Below are 22,361 nucleotides of genomic sequence, written 5' to 3'. Positions count from 1 at the left end.
ACACACACCACACACACACACACACACACACACACACACACACACACACACACACACACACACACACACACACACACAGGCAAACACAGACTAGCTCTGACTTTAAATAATGAGAGAGCTGTCACATCAGATCAGTGTCTGTGCCGAGGCATGGCCTGGTGGTCAGCAGGACAGATGGGAGTAACTGCTGGCGGCTGAGGCCCTCTGGACACACTGGAAAGTAAGAGAAGAGGGGTAAGGAGGGAGGAAAAGGAGGAAGATAGGGGGTTGAATGTGGGTGGGTTGGTGTGTGTGTGGGTTTGCATGAGGGGTGGGGGGGGGGATGGAGAGATGAGATGGCCAGAGCTGTGGTCTGTTGTATCCCTTAGCATCATAACATGTAGCCTTAATGAAAGGAAAAGAAAAGTGATGCAAAAGGACCAAGATATAACTTGGAAGACAGGAGATAAAATTAGAATAATGACAAGGAATAAAAAGGAAGGAGAAAACAGGAAAAGATGAAGACCGGAAAGAGAAAAGAGGAAATATAAAGGAAGAGAAGGAAGAGAAAAGTAATGGAAAGTAAATGTAATTAAAGGAGGAAACAAGAGACAATGAGCAAGATAAAAGAATAAAATAGAAAGTATGAGTTTAGAATAAATGAGGAAATGGGAAACAAAAGGAAAAAGAATATTAAAAAAGTACAAAAATAAGGAGAGGAGAGGAGAGGAGAGAGAGGAGAGGAGAGGAGAGGAGAGAGAAGGAGAGGAGACACAAGAGAACAGGAAAGAAAATTAAAGAAGAAACCATGATAACAAGCAATAAGAGAAGACAGGTTGAGGAGAAATCTTAAAGAAGACAGGAAGAGAAAGGGTAAAGGAGAAAAATATGTAAAGTAGTAAATTTGGAAACAAGATGATAAAAAATAAAGGAAACAAAAAGAGTACCTAGATGAAAACAGAGTAAAGTAAAGGGAAATGAAAAAAATAAATGAAGAAAGGAGAGAAGGAGCATGAGAAAAATAAATGAAATGCAGTGATGAGAAAAGAGAGCAAGATGAGAAGAAGGGAAAATAACAAAAGGAAAAACAAAGGGAAGGAAATGAAAAACAACAAAAAAGAGGAGAACAGATAACAGAAGAGTGAGAGGAAGCAAATAGAGAAGATGGTTGTAAAAGCTAATTCCACCCAAATAATAGTGCGCCCTCGAGACAATGAGGGGAGAAGATATAGAGGAGAGGAACACAGAGGATTGAAAATCTTGCTGTTTGTCCAGTAGACAGTCAGAAATCATTAACGTCAGCGCAGCCTGCCGAGGACACAACTTTCCAGATCTCTTTCTCCTCTCTTGTCGCACTCCGTCTCTCTTCCTGCAGTTTCCCCCTGTGCTTGTATAAAGAATGACAAAAAGAATAAGTAGGTGAATTAATATCTGACTTCAATTAAATGGTGATAATAATAGCTCTCAGATGATCTACTTACAGACTGTGCAGTCTCCTTCAGTGTAAACAAACTTTTAAAAGAAGTATCATGAGGTCTAACTTGCATTTCTAATATCCAAATTCATGCATTCTCTAATATTATTAACTGACTTCAAGAATGTCTGTTTTTGTATACAGCCCACTTCTCTCCTTGTCCCTAGTGTAACCCTTTTCCCACACAGCCTCCAGATCAGCCCCCTACCCCCTCCTCCACCTAGCTAAACCCATCATCTTTATTCAATATGGCCCCTGGTAAGCATTTTAAGTCGGCTTAGCTTGTCAGAAAACTTCAATTTTTTTTTCTTTCTTTTTTTTTGCTTTTTGGAGTGCCGACGCTCTCTCTTTCGCTCCCTCTCTCTCTTGGTCTTTCTACCTTACCTCTCTTTGTCCAAAGCCTGCCCCTACATTACACACAAACTAACAGATACGCACAAACACAACTAATGCTGACATTATGCTTAGCTCCATGAAGTACATACAAATAACACTAACATTCAAACAGTTTGATGGGCAAATCAATTGCCCTAAATTCAACAGAGATAGCAATATCCTACACCTGCCTAACTACAACACCGACTCACATAACCTACCCTACACACATACAGGTACATCTATCCCTGATCCCCTAGGGCGCTGTGAGATGGTGCCAATAATGGAAATGGAGGACACCGTTTTCTCCAATAAAATCACAAATAAGCATATTCCCCTGACAGTCTGGATGGGTTCTGAGAGAGGTGCTCTGTAATATTACTATGACTGTGTGCATGTACTCTGTGTGTGCGCGTGTGTGCCGGTGTGTGTTTGTGACTATAAATACATTTCAGCTTATAGATAGATGGGGGATCTCCACGGTGATTTGTTTGCTTGGATTAAATGTCAGGTTTGGAAATATGTTGTTATACCTGAACTCCTGAGAGAGAGAAAGTGCAGGCAAGACAGACAGGCTCACCTGAAGTGTGTGTCTTCGGTGATAACAAGTAATCAGAATAGCTATAGTGATGGGTTGTGTGTATGTATATATATATATATATACTGTGTATGTGGCTGTTTGTGTGGCTGAATCTGCTGTCACAAAAAAAAAAACATTTATTAAACAGTAATTAATTTGATATACTGATTTCCATTTGGTGCATTTTTTGCTACCAGAGGAGATTCAGTACTGAAAACATGAAGTTTACACAAATGAATACCACTGAATGTCCTTCTTTGTACAACTGCATTCAAGCAGTTAGGGTGATAGGAATACTCATCAACTGATAACATTAGCAATATGAAACTAATGCTAACCAGTAGTTATGTTGTTCCTATCTGATCTATAAATAATGATAGCATCCTTCCTCGCTTTCTGCACAGCAACTGCATTAAAAACCAGACCCTAGAAAAGTTTCTCTCCTGTCTTTTTAAAACCAAACCAAACAAAACACTGGACATATGCCACAACATGCACAATACTCCTATAGTCTTAATGGAAAATCAGACACTGGAACTGCTTAACATGCAGGACCACGGCCATAATTTTGAAGAAAAAAAAATCTATGTTTCTACTCTTTCTGTACTGTGACACCTACTATTACTGGCAAGAGTATATCCAGAAGGTTGGAATAGTTGCAGCCTGCATGGGCAAGCTGCTTGTGGTGTATGGGGTACAGTTTTAGCAGCTGTTGCCAACCTACATTGGAGACTGCTGTAATAGAACCACCTCTGTCTCATTTTATATTCCCTCACAAACAAAGTCTGAACTTTTTCCTGAGTATGGAGAAGTGAAAATTGAGTTTTTGTGCAGCAAAAGTTAAAGCTCAAAGATTTCCAGCTCAAAACGAGAGTTAAACTCAAAGAGCAAACACACGGCACTTCTCAAAAGATTTCTTGCTGTTCACTGGAAACTGTCTACAAGAGACTTTGTTCCTGATTTCCTCTCTTCAAAAGAGCTTAATCCTAGAACACTAACATGGAGTTTTCTAACAATATCTCTAATGTGATAGTATTTTTTTTACCTGATATACTTGATAAAATATACTTCCCATTAAAATATATTAAAAGTACAAAAATACATGGCAAATTGAAATACTCTTCATTTATTTCCCCCAGTACATTTCATAAAATGAAAAAGGTATCATGGGGGACCCTATCAAAAGGCTCTAATATTAGTGAAAAATTAGGGAATTGTTAACAAAAGAATTCCTAAAAAAACAGAATTGGGACCTCTGCTTTCCTCCCACAGTCCAAAGAAATGCACTTATGGGGTTAGGTTAATTAGTGATTCTAAATTGCCCACAGGTGTGAATGTGAGTGTAAATGGTTTCCGTGTTGGCCCTGCAACAGGCTGGCGACCTGTACAGGGTGTACCCTGCCTCTCGCCCTATGACAGCTGCGATGGGCTCCAGCCCGCCCGTTATGTTCTAGGATTAAGAATGGCAGCAAGCTGTACATAAATTCGAAGCTACACCAGACGTGAGTCTGTGCCTCATGAAGACATGCCAGTTAGAGGAAACATTGTTAAAGTAGGCTGCAGATTTCCACTAGTCTGATGTGTTTCTTGACCCAAGCAGTTCTCTTCTTTTATTGGTCTCCCACAGAAGCGATTTCTTCGTAGCCATTTGACCATGAAGATTCACAGTCTCCTTTCAACGCTTAATTCTAAAATGTGTCTGCTATTTGAACTCTGGGAAGCATCGACGTGGGCTCTAATTTAAAGTGCAGTCAATTGTCAATTTATTGTTCTGAGAACTCTAATAAACATCCTCTGGAGTGATAGTACCTCTTCATTTCCTGGAGTTTCTTTAGTTTATTCACTATATTTGATGGTTTTGTAGCTGGACACGAAAAAAAACCGTCAGTTATTGGATAGGTGGATATGATACTACAGTGCTGAATAAGCCTGTTTGCTTTATACCAACACCACCATGGCATAACACAACTGGAAAAGACCAAGAAGACCAGATACTTCATCTCCAGGATATTTCTGGACACCTAGAGAAAAGAAAAAAAAAAAAACCCTCACAGTGTACATTCTGGTTAACCCATACTTTGAATGAATAGGAGAAGAGAATGAATGGGACAAATACTGTAAATACTTGTTCACTTAATTTAATATAAATCTCATTTATGTCATTGATTGGTCAGTCAGTACTGAAATATCAGAACAACTTGTGGTCACCCATGAAAAAATCTGGACAAATATTCATGACCTGCACAAGATGGATCCTGATTTTGGTGATACCCTGACTTTTCCTCTGCAGTGCACCCATCATGTTTGACAGAGTGGTCTGTCCACGTTACATGTTTAAGTAACAACTGATAACAAATAGTTTGCCATGCAAAACTATTGCTATTCCCTTCAGCCTCAGGTGCACTCATACTAATATCCAACGTTTGTGAACATGACGAGAACGGTGCCGATCAAACATAAAACAATTAAACAAAGCACCAAAGTATGAAATTCAAAAGTCTGTATAATCAGCTATGTTAGGCTTTATAGAGAGCTTATGTAAAGTAACACAAACACTGTTTGATGGTATAAAAGAAAAGCTTGGCACCATAGCCCTGGTACTCTGACTTCTAACAGATGAATAGCACACCAAGAATCTATTAGGAAGTCAGACAAATCAACCAGGCCAGAAAAGTCAGAAAGATGCTGCTGATATCTAGTCAGTGTCAGCTGGAATAGGCTCCAGAAAAGATAAATGAAACGTCACCTGCACAGCACCTACAAGGTTGTTTCACTTATGTATGTACTGTAAGGCAATGTTAAAGTGTTAGAAGTCAGAGGAGAACTTGAGAAAAAAAAAAGAAGAAAGACAACATGAGTGCTACAATGGCTTTCTCCTCCTTTCTGGCTTGTTTTGACTCATAATTTCTTTAATATCCCATACCCTGAGCTGAACTTCTTTCACCCACATTTCCCATCTTCACAATAGCAGAGAAGTCACAATCTATCCTCTTCTAGACCTACCCTAAAACAACCTTCACATATTTATTTTTTCCCCCAAATCACCAGTTTTCCCTGCACCGCTTCGATTCTCTATTTTCCCCCCTTATTACTTCATACTCCGTTTTCACAAGCAGATCAAAAGCTTACCTTACCTGGTTCTACAAATTCATTTCAGCATCCTAGAGAGAGCGAGAAAGCAAAATCACCAACAACTGTTGATCTGTGGTAAATAGCAATTTTACTCAGGAAATGTTATTCAAATTGTTGCAACGCCACGTCTTATACCTGGTTCGGGCTCAGTTGTATAAAATTAAGCAGACATTAAGATAGGCTTTAAACCCAGACTATGTTGCAAGATTTGAGATACAAAATGTTACTTTCTGCTGCTCCCTTGTCACACAGGGTCACTCCACATATTTGATTTGGAAGACTTTTACACTGGACACCCTTCCCAACACAACATCCAATGGAGTTGCGTCTCCTCCCAGGACTGAACTGTCAGTGTCAGTGAACTGGGATCTTTCACTTGTTAGACAAATATGTAAACCACAAACAATTTGAGATACAACAATATCTATTTTAATGAGGCATTTAACATAGCTTGAACATGCTTCTTTGACTTATTAGAAAGATGTGTTTCTGACAATATGTGTCAGTCACATAGAATCAAAATGAGATTGTTGAGATTCAGTCAACAAATATTGTGGTTCATTTCAATTCAGTTCAATTCAATTTACATTTATATAGCAGCAAAAAACAACAAACAGTCGTCTCAAGGCACTTTGTATTGTAAGATAAAGACCCTACAATAATACAGAGAAAACCCCAACAATCCAACAACCCCCTAAAAGCAAACACTAGGCAACAGTGGGAAGGAAAAACTCTCTTTTAACAGGAAGAAACCTCCAGAAGAACCAGGCTCAGGGAGGGGCAGTCATCTGCTGTGACCGGTTAGGTGTGAGGGGAGGGAGACAGGACAAAAGTTATGCCATGGAAGAGAGCCAGAGATTAATAATAACTAATGATTAAATGCAGAGTGTTGTATACATAGAGAGCACAAAGAGGTGAATGAAAAAGAAACACTCAGTGCTTCATCTGATTATTCAAGGCCTTGTAGGTGAGGAGAAGGATTTTAAATTCAATTCAATTTAACAGGGAGCCAATGAAGAGAAGCCAATATGTGAGAAATCTGCTCTCTCTTTCTAGTTCCTGTCAGTACTCTAGCTGCAGCATTTTGGATCAATTGAAGGCTTTTCGGGAAGTTTTTTTAGGACAACCTGATAGTTATGAATTACGATAGTCCAGCCTAGAAGTAACAAAGGCATGAATTAGCTTTTCAGCGTCACTCTGAGACAGGATACTTCTAATTTTAGAAATATTGTGCAAATGCAAGAAGGCAATCCTACATATTTGTTTAATATGTGCCTCGAAGGACAGTTTAAAAATGAAAAAAGTATTCTCACAGTGTTACTGGAGGCCAAGTTAATGCCATGTTTCTATGATTTTTAGGACAGAGTACAATATCCTTTTTTTTTAGAACCAAGAAATTAGAGGTCACCCAAGCCTTTATGTCTTTAAGACATTCCTGCAGTTTAACTAATTGCTGTGTGATAGCTGGCTTCATAGATAGATAAAGCTGAGTATCATCTGCATAGCAATGAAAATGCCATGCCATCTAATAATACTGCCTAAGGGAAGCATGTTTACTGTAAATACAATTGGCCCTAGTATAGAACCCTATGAAACTTCATAATTAATCTTATGCTGCGTTTCCATTAGTACCTACTCAACGTGGGTTGACTCGACTCAGCACGACTCGAAAAGTTCAAAGATAAATATGATACAAAACAAAGCATAAACAAAAAACACTGGGTCATAAGGACCCAGGAACATGACACACGGGGTTCCATTCCCGAGCCAGTCCACTGTGACCCTGAACAGAAAGTTTCTCGGTTCTCCAAGACTGTGTCTTTTGATCCTGTAGCTCATTCTGACATTCTGGATAATGATGTGACTAACACTCAGCTAGCTCATTTAGAGACTGTGAGATGCAGAACCGAGCAGGTGCCTCATGAGACTGTGTATGATGAGACTGCTTTGTGCGATTTTGTTTTTTTGTTTCTGTTTTTGCCTCTAAGACTGTGTGATGTACGTGCTTCCCCGGAGACAGTGGCTCTAATTGAGACTGCCCCTACACTTGTACCTGTTCCTCAGGTGAGGGAGGTCTAGTTCCAACGTCACCGGCAGACCCTGGAGTCAGCATTGGGCCCTCCTGACCAGCCCCAGTCGACAGGGGAGACGGCTTTGTGCCCTGCAGAGTGTTGTCGGAGGGAACAGCTGCTTATTCTGCACAACCCCGGTCTGAACCAATAGAGTCATTACAACCATCTGAGCAGTCTCCAGAGTCGCCTACGCCTGCAGCACGTACAGAATCACTAGAGCAGGCTGCACCTTCAGCACCTCTGCAGTCTTCAGAGTTGCCCAAGGATCTGCCTGAGCCAAGGATTACAATGTCAGTGGTCCCCAAGTGGCCCACGTCTGAGCCAGAGGGTCCCACTCCATCCACACCAGGGCCAGAGGGTCTCACTCTGCCAGAGGATTCCCCTGAGCCTCAGCCCAAGGATCCTGGGTAACTTGAGTTTAAACCTCCAGAGGGGTCTTGCTGGCTCCCAGGGAGTGACTTGCCCTTTCTCTTTCTCTCCTCTGCTCTCTCCCCTGTCTGTCTGTGTGTGTGTGTGTGTGTGTGTGTGTGTGTGTGTGTGTGTGTGTGTACATACAGTAGGCTCTGTGTTGTTCTTCCAGGGGCAGGATCAGAGGCGTGGTCCCCTACCCTGTAACTGAGCACCTGTGGTCCCTGCTCCAGTTACTCACCTGTTGGCTATCAGGTGCTGATTGAGACCTTTAAAATCTGGCAATCTGGCATCCTTCAAGCCAGATGCCAGATTGTCTCAACAATCTGGCAAAAAATTTTGGTAACGCAAAGCTCTGCTCCTCGTTCAAAACCCTCACATTCTCAGAATGTTGTCTCTTCCTCTGCTTACCTTTTCCTTCCTCTTTCCAGCTCATCAGCAGTAGCCTCGGAGTGAAAGGACCGGAAACTCTCTCACAGAGGAGTGGAGAGTGGAGAATCAAAGAGAGGAGTGTGTGGAAAACCCAGCCTCAGCTGCCCAGCCGGCTTTAAAGACCATGTTGCTTTTGAATATAAATTCATTTAACCTTACCGCCATGCTCTGCGCTTGTGTCCAGGTTAACGACGGAGCTTAACAAATATAGCGACACTGTTGCGGACAGCATCAGCTGAGGATAGGGTCCCTATCAGACTGCTTTCTGTTTGACTAACATCAGATGAGTAAAGCTGTATCAGCAAAAACCTCTGATAGCTAACACAGAGCCAAGTTGTGCTTTATGTTTTCTTTCACTTTTCAAAAATTGCTTACCAGAGTGACTAACAAGTAAATCTGAAAATGTACCAATTTTCTGTTCTTTTAAGAGAATAATTTAAAGAAAACCTGCTTGTAAATGATAAGCTGTTTTCCTCTGTTTTGCTTTTGCTCTTTTATTAATATTGCTCATTTGGTTGCCTGGCAGTCCAATACAATTTCTGAAATTTGCAGAGTCAGCTCCAAACATTAATGCAGTCAGCATCACAGGTACTGCTCGGAAATAGCTGACTGTTTGGTTTTCTTTGCATTTTACTAAATATTTGAAGTATTACTGTTTCTGCAAAGCCAAAGAAAAAGCTGCAATACAAATGTGGTCTTCTTTATTACAAATCAATAAAGACTGAACATGATGATAGAAGTATGAAATCGCAAACACAACTTTGAAATCATTTCATTACTCTGTTTCAATACTGTGAAATCTGAGATGTCTGCTGATATAATTTATGAATCATGCACAGATACTGCTGCCTTATGAGCCTCATGAGTTTGTATTAATATTTAAGGATATCTACGTATTATATGTATAAAAGTCCTCTATTTACATAATGTGTAGGTTACAGAACGTATACCTGTGTGTGCAGGTATACATTCACAGGTATTCTAATGGGCAATCAAACTCAGCAGTCATGGTTGCTCTCTCTCTCTCTCTCTCTCTCTCTCTCTCGCCAATGTGCCAAATGCCTTGTCTGCCCATCCATCATGCAGGGAAGCAGATGATTGGCCGTTTCGGACTACTCCTCATAACAACAGTCTCTGCATGGTAACTGTTACTGAGGAGAGAAAATTACCAAACCCACCGAGATACAACCTGCTAAAAATAGCTGCCATCAAAAATCCCCACTGCTTGTTACACCCCGTCTGTGTGTGCGTGTGTGTGTTTGAGCTCTGTGTGTGGGGGGTTAGGGAAAGAGAAAGAAATATGGTGAAAGACAGGGACCAGGAGAGAGAAATAAAGAGGAGATATGACAGAGAGAATGATTGACTGACAGACCAACTGACTCTCTAAATGGCTGAATGATTGTATGATTGATTTACTTACTACCTTCTGTCTTTGCTAAGTAGCATAAATCAGCACTGAGTGAGGAGAAACTCTTTAAAGGTTCTCTGAGGCCTTTGGGTTTTTCTGGCTGTTTGAAATGGAATAAAGTTACTGACACATTACCTATACTGCAAAACATGATGGCAACTCAGCTTTTAAAAATACATGGATTAAACAAGATGGGAGTGTGTCCAAGTATGTGTGTGAGATAGGGAACCCAGTGGTCATGAGCTCCTTTGAAGTGTTCATATTTACTGATATGACCCATGGGCCAATATTGCATTTAGGTACCTGCAACTATGTTGCGCTGGAAGGAATGCTCAAATATAACATTTCTGTGTGCACATGCATGTCTGTGTGTGTGTGTGTGTGCTTGTGTGCACCCGTGTGTGTGTGTGTGTTTGTCTGTGTCCAAACTTAACAGCATGGCTTTAAGCTTTTCTTGCTTTAGTTGCTTTCAGTGGCAGATACTGTAGGTATTAAGCCCCAAAAGCCGGTTTACTGTTGTAGAAAATAACTTAACCATCCAGCTTTGAAAGCCAGAGTTATGAAATTGGAATGAATGCTTCAGCTAAATTGTTATTTTTTACAGGTCTTTCTGTACTTGTAATCAGCATTTTGAATCACAATTGCATTTTGCCGCATTGCAGAGTGGCCTAATGAAGATAAACCAAGTTTAAAAAAATTGACCCCACGTTAAGGGAATGTGGGAGTGCAAATAAGAATTGCAAATTATTGCATCAGGTTGAAGATATCATTTTTGAGAGTTCAAGTTCGGTATTTTCTTTTTTTTAACCCCTCCTGAAGACACACAGGGACAAACATTCATAGCAACAAACAAGCAGAGGAAAATATAATTTCACACACACATACACACAAACATACACACACAAACAGATCGAAGTAAAGTGAGGGGTTTTAGTCTGTTTTCTCTTTTTGCCCACAGTTAGATCCTTAGTGCCCGCTTGTGCTGTTGGAATGATCTCTTTCACAGACCAAGGAAGCCTTGAAAACTTCATCAAAGCATCCTGCCAATAAAATAGGCCTCTTCAAATGAAGTATGTCATACTGACAATTCCCCACTCTGCTTTTCCTGAGTGCACACACAGACAAACACGCACAAACACATTTTGTCAGCACAATATCAATACATATTGGCATGCCGCTGTTGTGTCCTGCTGTCCCTGCTATATTCCCTTCTCTAGAAAAACTGCAGCATTTTATGCCAGCTGGAAGCCTTAGTGATTATTTAACTGCTCTGGGCTTAGCTTGGCAGCCTGTGAAGGGAGGTAGAGGGAGGAGAGGAGACGAAAGAGGGAGGAGAAGAGAGGAATTAGCAAGAGATGAGTTTGTGTGTGCATGCGCGTGTGCATATGTTTGTGGATGCTCTAAAAGCATTAATGTGCGAAAATTCACTAAGAGCATCCCTGAGCCGATTTTAGAGTGTCAGATCCACTTCCCGGCCAAGTGCATGCAAGTCCTTCTTCAAATGGGAATGTGAACAGTGAATCGGGCTATATGGATCAGTCTCTAACATGCAGGATTCTTCTTCTTTTCTTTTTTTTTCCTGTTTTTTTTACTCTAAAAACTTCCAAGCATAATTTCTACCACCTTGCTGATTTAACCTCCCCAACGGATAAATACAGCAAATAAACAACAGAGTGTGGAACGTAGCAAAAGATACACAGAAAAAAAATGGCATAATTTGATGACCACATAACAAATGAAAGCTAAAGTAAGACATCACATTCCCACAACTGATATTCATTTTCTGGGTGCCAAATGACTCTTGACTTTTTATTGCTTCACCATAAAGAATTCTCCAGAAATATTTCAGTGATTGGCATGATATGTAGATCCAAAAACATGTTGCCAGAGCGTATACATAAACAGAGTAATGCTAATAATTTAAAAAAAAAAAAGGAAAAAAAAAGTATTAAACCACTCACTGATAATACATGGAGATAAAGTAAGAAATCTCTCTATACCAGAAAGAGAACGAAGAGGAACATTTTTTATTTGTTTTTTGTTTCCCTGAAATCTAAAGGTACTATTTCCCATATGAGCTACTGCATTTAAATTGCAAGTGTGTACACATATGTGTTTTTGACAGTGTACTAGGTTTTCATTTCAATTAAAGGTGGCGGTTGTTGTGTCTGAAGACCTTAGGTGTGTTTATTTTTTTTTTAACTGACTGTGAACTGAGACACATCAAAATCTTGGCTATGAAGTCCCATACTGAGTTCTAACCCAAAACCAAGTCCAGAAATTTGCCTGTTTTCTATGTGTGAGCCTGCACTGCCAAACACACCTCCCGCTCCTGCTTGCTGCTGACTAATTGATATCAGGGGATATCGAGAAAATGTTTAGAGAAGTATATAGTATATATATTCATGTACTAAAGGAGAAATTTCAGGTGCTCCTGCTTTATTATACCGTATGTATGTAGGCATTTCCCTATTTAGTACTTTTTCCACCTCTGCTTCACTATAATTCAGATGCTAATGTTGCTGTGTGTTCAAATATGTTGGAGAAGTCAGCAGTTTACTCTGCACTTATATCTCACACAACAGTATACAGATGTTACCATCCATCCATCCATTCTCTTCCGCTTATCCGGGGCCGGGTCACGGGGCAGGAGCCTAAGCAGAGAAGCCCAGGCTTCCCTCTCCCCAGCCACCTCCTCCAGCTCATCCGGAGGGACCCCAAGGTGTTCCCAGGCCAGCCGAGAGATATAATCTCCCCAGCGTGTCCTGGGTCTACCACGGGGCCTCCTCCCAGTGGGACATGCCCGGAACACCTCACCTAAGAGGCGGCCAGGAGGCATCCTAATCAGATGCCCGAGCCACCTCAACTGGCTCCTTTCGATGTGGAGGAGCAGCGGCTCTACTCTGAGCCCCTCCCAGATGGCCACACTCCCCACCTTATCTCTAAGGGAGAGGCCAGCCACCCTTCGAAGGGAACTCATTTCTGCCGCTTGTATTTGCGATCTTATTCTTTCGGTCACTACCCAAAGCTCGTGACCATAGGTGAGGGTAGGAATGTAAATCGACCGGTAAATCGAGAGCTTCGCTTTTACACTAAGCTCCCTCTTCACCACGACAGACCGGTGCAGCGTCCGCATCACTGCAGAAGCAGCCCCGATTCGTCTGCCGATCTCCCGCTCCCTTCTCCTGTCACTCGTGAACAAGACCCCGAGATACTTGAACTCCTCCACTTGGGGCAAGAACTCATCCCTGAGGCGAAGAGGGCATTCCACCCTTTTCTGGCTGAGGACCATGGCCTCAGACTTAGAGATGCTGATTCTCATGCCGGCCGCTTCACACTCAGCTGCGAACCGTTCCACTTCGAGCTAGAGGCCCCCCCCTGATGAAGCCAGCAGGACCGCATCATCTGCAAAGAGCAGAGATGAGACTCTGAGGCCACCAACGAAGAAGCCTTCTGCCACCTGGCTACACCTAGAAATTCTGTCCATAAAAATTATGAACAGAGAAATTATGACGGAGTCCAACACCCACAGGAAACGAATCCGACTTATTACTGGCTATACAGACCAAGCTCTCACTGCGGTTGTACAGAGACTGAATGGCCCGCAACAATGGGCCAGACACACTCCCGCAGGACCTCCCACAGGATACCCCGAGGGACATGGGTGAATGCCTTCTCCGAGTCCACAAAGCACATGTAGACTGGTTGGGCAAACACCCACGCACACTCAAATATCCTTGAGAGGATAAAGAGCTGGTCCAGCGTTGCGCGACCAGGACGAAAACCGCATTGTTCCTCCTGAATCTGAGGTTCGACTAATGGGCTGGTAAATATTACTAGCTTGCTAAAAATAGCAATACTATGGTAAATCAAATGGAGTGAGTACATCACACTTCCATGTATCTAACAATGCAAACAGTGAACCTTCAGCACAGGATAAAATCTGCAATTCAGTTCTTCTTTTTTATTAGGTCATTAGGTATCAAATTTGTTTATTTTTCTTAATGAAGCATAATTAAAAATATAGCATATGCATACAAATAAGGATACTGAAGGAAAGAGAGTGAACACTATTCTCTTTAAAATAAAATGCTAAATTATAGTCTTGCACCACCAGGAGTGTGTGTGTGTGTGTGTGTGTGTGTGTGTGTGTGTGTGTGTGTGTGTGTGTGTGTGTGTGTGTGTGTGTGTGTGTGTGTGTGTGTGTGTGTGTGACTCTTGGTGTCCCTTTGTTCTCGTCAGTGTATTTTAGGTTGGGAGGACTTTGTCTTGGCCGGGCCTCAGAGTGACCCGTCATAGCTGATTTTAGGGTTAGTGGTGAGCCTCAAAGGAATGAATGTTCTGTGTCCTCAAAAGTAACAAAACCACTGTGTATGTTTATTTTTTTATGCATGGGTGTGTATGCCTGTGTCTGAAAGCTGAAAAGCAGTAAATAGAAAATTTTAACCTCAGTGGGAATGCCTGTAAGTACCTTCTTGCTGATTCAGGACCACTGAGTAAAGATGTTGTTGTTGCCTGCATGGAGTGTGTTTGTGTGTTGGCACTTGCATATGTATGTGTGTGTATGTGTGTCAAAACAGCTTCAGTTGGGCTCAGGCTTTGAACCCCAAAGCTCGGGCAGCATTTGCGACACGCTTGCATGAATTTTTGTATGTCTGTGTTCACATGGGAGGGACTAAAGACAGTGAGTATTCCTTTGACACACATAAACATACATGTTCATGCTTCAATGAAGCATTTAACAAAGTACAATGCGTCTTTGCTGAATCAACAATGTGCAAAAAAGTCCCATCTCTCTCTATTTCATTGCCTTTCTTTCCTCTTTCTGCCTCAAAAGCTTCATTCATATTCAAAATCACCCACAAGTGAATTTCCTTTGTCATATACTTAAATAACATGCAGCTGTGATAAGTGAAGTCTCTTACAATATAATAACTTCCTCTCTAAAGTCAGTGGTCCACATCATGATTTTATATCATGTAACCATGAGTATTTTGTATATACAAATGACATATTGATCACAATACTATATGATAATGGCATTATTCAAACCATTACTGGACTTTATGACCCCAGGCATGATTAAAAAGTTTTAAAAAAAGGCATGAAGTCAGTATCTGCAGACAGACGGGCGGGCGGGCGGGCAGATGAAAAGTTACACACTCATGTGGGAAGATAAAGATGAATACACCAACACTTCATTTAAATCTGGGTTCTGATTTGATTCCTTTCCACACGGTCCACTGTTTCTCTTCCTCACTTCCAGCTTTTTAATGAGTGTCTTCATTGTACATGTAACTGTCTGACGCTGTCCTCCGAGCGACACATTTCTTTACACTCGACTACACATTTTGGAGCCGCCGCCCTCTGTCCTCATTCTCTCTCATTCCTCACTTTCTCAGGCTGTTACTGAGTCTGTGTCCGTTCACTTCGCGAAGCACTTTAAGCGATACGTCGCTGCTTCTCTCCACTGTTCAATATTTCCCTCTCAGAGAAGCCGTCTGCTTCTGTCTTCTGACGCCCACTCCACCTTCTCTCATGGCTCTTCACCGTCTGCACTTTTCATCTTAATTTTACTCTTTCTCATATCTTCTTTTAGTCCTTAGTGGCTACATTCTTATGAAACATATTCAGTGTCAGTTCTTATTGGGAAATGCCTACACGAATTTGCATAAAATGTCTTAGGTTTTAAGTTTTCTGTATTTCTCACATTTTCTTTACATAAGCTTTCAACTTCTGGATGCTCCAAGTAACGTGCCAAGAAGATCGTCAAGATGGGAAAACAATGAGTACTTCCTCTCCATCTAGCAAGATTTTAGTTTAGATGCTTTGATAATGCTTTTTGATAATGCTTTCAAGCATCTGCTTTGAGTTTATCCAATTCAGAAATGTTTGTGAATGTCGAGGGTTGCAAGCCATCAAATGTATTGATAAAAATTGGAGTGAAGACACAATCCAGAAATGCTCGCATTTGAAGCGCCCGTTTTATATCAGGTAAAGTTATTTATCTAATCTGGTTATACCGGGATGTCAGGTTTAGATAAATACTAATATCTAACGAAAACAGTATTAGCTGGTAGGCTGTTTGGCTTTTAAACTGTAGTGTGTCTGGCTATTTACAGGTGAGGCATCGCTGGACTCAGAGAGTCCTGACTTTTAAATTAATATTTAATCGTACTATAGATTACAATATGCAGTGCCAGTCAAAAGTATGAGTACATAACACTCGTATTTCCTTGTCTTTGACTTGGAAGAACTTCTGCCTCGGACACAAAACTCCGACTCTATGTCATGATATTTGGCATTCGGTACACGGCTGCAAACAACATAATTGTAAGCATCCGGTGACTTGTATGTGCGTAACTTCTCTCTGGTGTATACGCTGGGTCTCTCCACCAAATAAACGTATATATCCGCCCACGGATACTGGGCCACTTGCTAACATACCAGAGGGTTCGGGGAGTTGGTTGCCGGTGGTCAGTTAATTTTTGCAGATAGTTTTCACGATCTTTCGTTGTTAATGCCTTCTCGTAGATTGAAACGCTATTGAACTCCGCCATAATTTTATTTCCAAAATGTGCATCGCTGCCTACGTCATCATTGTTTACAAACAGTAAAAGGGTTTCATAACAATACAGCATTGCATAAAAACTGCATGACACTTCTGTTTTGCATATATTTTTTAACCCTCTCCACAGAGATTTATGAAGGAAATTTATATAAATCTGCAGTGTGACTGCAGGTGTGACTGAGCGCGTGAATGTGAGTGTGAAAGGTTGTCTGTTACTCTGTGTTGGCCCTGCGATAGGCTGGCGACCTGTCCAGGGTGTACCCTGCCTCTCGCCCTGTGACAGCTGGGATAGGCTCCAGCCCCCCCGCGACCCTGAACAGGATGTGCGGAAGCGAATGGATGGATGGATGGATGCAGTTAAGCGACTTGCTAAACAATAAAAAGTGATTAAATCTAAAATTAATTATGGAAACTGAAGTGTAATTCATGTGCCGTTTCATTATATCAAGCTGAAATGCTCTATCTTGGTCTAAAATAAATGTCCCTGGACTGCTTTTGTCTTCATTTTTAATTGTAGTGCGCGTTATTCCTTAAGATCTTTCACAAATCACATGAGACTGAACATGTTTTTCTCTATATAAATTTAGTCGCTCTAACCCTACCTGTTTTCTTTTTTCTTTTATGTATGTGCATTGAAAATAACAGCATTTTGTCCTCAGAATAAAAAAGATAAAATTCATCTCGAATATGACCCCTCTGACTCAAGTGCCATACAACATAAGAGGCTCACGGAGTGTTTGAAGAACAGAACTACCTTCATTATGCTTTTTTAATTTTGATCACAGAGCTCTGATTCCTCTGAAACTTGTGTATAAAAAGACTCATAATGACCTCCATCATTTAATTTTCTTTTCACATGCTTTATGTAAAAAGAAGGATTTCTGCGGAGTTTAACTTCAATGCATTGCATGGTGAGACATATATGAAAATAAGCTAACATTATTTCTGAACTGCACTGAGAAGTTTTACAGTACAAAGAAAGAAAACAGGCAATCCAGGCAAAAGAAGTTCCATCTGCAGTGATTAATGCACATTATATACACTGGTTCCAGCAGATTCCAGGAATGACATCCGAAATCTCTGTCCTGGGAACAGCTAAGATGCTGTGTAGGAGCCTCAAGCTCCCAGGCCTGTGGTAGAGGACCCAAGCTTGAAGAACAAAGACTGCCTGCAGGGTGAGTGGGGAATTTCTTTATTTTGTGGGCTAATACATCAGCATGATATTTAACAGGCAATTGTATGCTAATATGAACTGTAAGAGCTTGTAATAATACATGTTGATGATATTTTTACAACTGATGCCCCCATGGCCCACAACACCTGTCAATACCCCCACCCCCACCAAAAAAAAGCATGAAAGGATACAAACGTGTCTTTTCACATCTTAAACTTGTTGTCATCCATTTGGAATCGTGTTTCTGGCCACCTGAGAAATTGAAATTCAATATTTACTCTCTGTTTGTTCTGTTTCACGTCCCACCAACCCCGTACAAAAATACCTGCTTAGCTGCCAAATGGGCAGTGTTCTTCTCCCACTAGTTTCTAATGTTGTCTCTCTTGTTAAGCAGTGTTTACACTTTTTAGTTTTTTTGGTTTTATGTTTTGTTCTGTGTTCCTTTCTTTCTTTATTCGGTGTGGCTTTGACTTGCCAAACTTGTCAAATGTTACTTGTTACTACCAAGAGTAAACCATATACTCTGGATTCTAGAAGGATATTTTTTCTTTATTTTCCCCATAAATTCATTGCTTTGTTGTCCTGTTCAGTTTTGTGCTCCCCCTGACATTATTGCCCCTCTGTCTCCGTGGTTGTTAGTCAATGTCTGTGGCCTCGGGGTCAGTTTGATCTGCTTTTCCTTTCATTCCTTATTTCCTGCTCTCTTGCTTGCCTCCACCTGTCATCCCATTAAAAAGAATATCTCTCTACACTTGGTCATTTCCTTCTTTACTTCTGTGTCATCAGGTTCTCATCTTTCCTTCAGTTACACATATTCTCTCTCTTTGTGTCCTTCTCTCTTCCTGTCTTGCTGAACTCCGTCACCTACGCACTTACTAGCATCCACAATCCTAATTTGTTTCTTCACTCACTTCATGTCCTCATCGCCTCCATCTCTTCGTAGTCTACACACACATTCATCTGTATATACTTTTCTTTTTTTTTGTTGATTAGTCAGAGCTGAAGCCTGGAGTCTCTCGCTGATGGACACATTTGTCTGCTCAGCAATCTGCTGCTCTGCCAGAAGGGGCACACATATCTAAATCCATGCATGCACACACAAGCATTGGCGCAAACACACTCACATTAATGTAGACGCGCACACACACACACACACACACACACACACAAATAATCTGTCAATATGCACATTTGTCTAATATGAACACACCATAACTAATGCCAAAGGTAACCTACTTTTGTTTGCTGTCTCTGAGTCCTGATTTATCTGATTGTGGACACACATATACACACAAACACAAAAAACACACACCTAAGATACTGATCATTATACACTAAGTCTGGTGGTGAGACTGGGTCCTTTTGCTGAGCTTGGCTATAAAACAGGGCAACCAGTAACAGCCAAGTTTATATGATATTACTGTTTAAATGAGTGTCATTAAGTGAGTAATTATTTTTGTGAAAAAAAAGCCTAATTTATAAATCATCTTTCTTGAGTGTATTTGTTTTTAACACTGTGGAAATGTAAAAGCTTGATAGGTGAAGAATGGTTTTAACACCACTATGTAATATACCATAAAATTTAGACATCATTATTTTTTGTTGACATTTCATTCAGTTATTCATGATTTTTTTTTTTTTTTGCTTTGTAATATCTGCTTTTCACCTAATATTGAGAACTGTGCTGAGTCTCATTTTTGAAATAAAAAACAGGACCATTCTTAGCTGACTGAAGGTAGCGATGGTCGAACAACTCATTTGAGACACATTTTCCCCAAACTTACCCAATTTTACCACAGGGAAGTATCTATTGCAGCAGCAATGGCAGTTTTAACGACTGATAGAGGTGACATGGAAGTCTTTCTGATAGCTACCACCATGCGTTCATACAGCCATGAAATCTCTCAGGATTCTACATTCGCGGTGCAGTTGACTAGCTAAAATAACACACAAGAAACAACTATTCTCAAGCTGTTTCATATTGACAAGCTTCTTCACCATTTCTGGTGAAACTCAGTTGGGAAAGAGATGATTCAGAATAGTGAAATAAAGCCAAAAAAGGGAAGTGGAAAATCAAACACCCTGGCTGTGGGTGATGAACGTTTGCTGTGGTTATACGTCTCCTCCAGTCCATCCCAAGAGAAGAGGAGGGAAGAGAGGAGCAGAGGAGGAAGAGGAGGTTTGTCTGAATCAACATGTTTTTTAAGAGAGATGCAAGAAACTGGGACAGTGGTGGCATCGCTGATGTCCCTGGGCTCAGTGCGCTACAAACACAGGACACACACTCACACACAGACACACAAATGCAAGCGTGAACAAACACACATTTACACACGAAGAGATTCTTGTGCCCTTGGGGAACCCCCGCTTTCAAAGTGCTTTCAAATGGTGCTGTGCAAAATCTCCATACATTATAGTCAGAATTTATATATAAAGGCTGTATTTGCATAGCTGTAGTCACATAGAGACCAAACAGAGCAGAAAAAAATATCCCAAGACTCGTTAGTCTGAGACACACACACACACACACACACACACACACACACACACACACACACACACACACACACACACACACGCACACGTGTGTGCATGTATAATGAGATTCCTTTACATGCATTTCTATAGGTATGATTAGAGAAAACAGCATGATTCACACAATTCACACAAAACATGAGATGGTGACAAAATAATCTGATTGACATCTTGAGTGCTTGAAGAGCAATCCTACATCAAAATCAGGTCTGTTAGTGCCTGATTGCATTAAATATGCAAATAAGGCCCAGCTGGAGCCAGTCCCATCACACCTGTGGGTCCTAGAGGTCCTGCAGAGATGATCCAGAGAAGTGTGAGTTTAATAATGTGCTCAAAAATGAAGGAGACTCTCATTTATTAAAGGTAATCTGTAAACATGTTTTTTTTTTTTTTTTTTGTAAGTAAATCTGTGTTATTTTAAGCTGGAGAAATACCTGGAGAGATCAGGAAGAAAGAAACAGTCAAGCACACCCTCAGCGAACTCTTGGTGAAATGCAGGATTACTTTCTATAACAATATTTAGATTAGATGGAATCTATTGAGAAAAAAGAAAAAATGCACAGAAGGCCACGATCAATGTGGAACTACCAGATGTGTCTTATTTTGATTATTGACTTGTTGATTTCAGCTGTTTGTTTAGTTTTTTTTTTTTTTTTTTTATTTCTTGGTTAGGTTTAGGCAACAAAGGTATTGAATCAGTTTGGGGCAAAGATCTGATTTCATGACAGTGAAAGAAAACTTTTCACTATGGTCTGATTTTTCTTTTTTCTATTGAGGTCAATCAGGCTCCAGAATGAAAAAAAAAGGTGCTAAAGGGATGCTCATTACTTTCAAATGTAATGTCATGTTGCACAAGAATCAGTATCAGGCGTGATGATCTTTGACAACCTCCAGTTTGTTAGGAAAAAAATGATTTCTAGATCAATTGGCGGGTAGTTGCTGAAGGTTGCGGCAAATCTATTGCAAAGAGGGTGCTGCACCAAAAACTGCCTTGTGCTTGCTTAGTTTACTAGAATGTTGCAGCTGACGCCAAATCTGAAAACCGTTTTTATCTAGCACACCCCCTTTCTTAATTATGATCTTCCAAGTACTCAACAGAAACTACGATATATTTCACCATTAAAAAAATAAGTTTGGTCTCCATAAAAGTGAAGCCAAAATTAAGGAAGGTGTTTTTGTTGGTCCATGAACTGATTCTTGACAATGAGCTCAAAAAGCAACTGAAGGCAACTGAATCAGCAGGATGGGAAGCATCGTCCAGAATTTTCTTGGCAGTCCCAGAGCAGAGAGTTATGCTAACAGCTAATGAGTGTCAGAACGTAACTGAAGATGCACTTTTTACATTCTTATCTCAACTTTTTTTTTTTTTTCCCACCAAATCTGAACGATATCAGTGATGAGCACGGGGAAAGATTTCATCAAGATATGCAAGTGATGGAAAACTGATATCAGGGAAAATGTAATCCGCGCATAATGTCACAAAGAGAGACAGATGTGCAACACGAGTGCAAAAGTAAGTGCCTCAAACATTTTTGAGCACATTGGCCTCATTTTAATTTAAGCTAATTGGACAGAACTATGCTTTAATGCTTCTCTGGTGTTGTTGTCCACATTAAAACAATTTTGGTGGGAAATAGTTGAAATTCCAGATATCGTGTTGTTGATACTCAAAAGTATCAAAAGGTCAGTGATGAGTGTAATGTATTGTTGGAAAGTGCGTGTGTGGTACGCGTTCTGTATGTCCCTAATGGGTATCCGTACCTAGCGGTTGGGGCAGTCAGGAAAGTGGCCCGGCCATGTTGGTGGAATAATAAAAAGAAAGCGCCAGTTGAGAACGAGCTCGTTCCTGTCTATTTAGTACACAATATAAGTACATTACAATGAGTATCTCACAGAAACCTGACTTGCAAGCTTAAATCAGATTTCATATCTAAAATCAGTGCAAAAAAAAAACTAGATTAAAGTTCCCAGTAGCAAACAAAAAGACATTTTTGTAGACAAGTGTAAAAGCTTATAATGAAATGAAAGATACTTTTAATTTGAATGAATAAAAGATGATCCCAAATAAAGTGACCATTTCTATACTTTTATATTGCAAAAATCATACATGAAAAAATCATACAGATAAATATGAGTGTAATTCTAGAAACATTATGCTATAAATTTCTCTCCTACTTTTCTTTTGTCTCTGTTTAATTCTTAACAATTTCTATGTAAACAT

The sequence above is a fragment of the Archocentrus centrarchus genome, chromosome 1 (genome assembly GCF_007364275.1).
Source record: "Archocentrus centrarchus isolate MPI-CPG fArcCen1 chromosome 1, fArcCen1, whole genome shotgun sequence".
Taxonomy (NCBI): domain Eukaryota; kingdom Metazoa; phylum Chordata; class Actinopteri; order Cichliformes; family Cichlidae; genus Archocentrus; species Archocentrus centrarchus.
Note: the sequence above shows the minus strand (reverse complement) of the source record.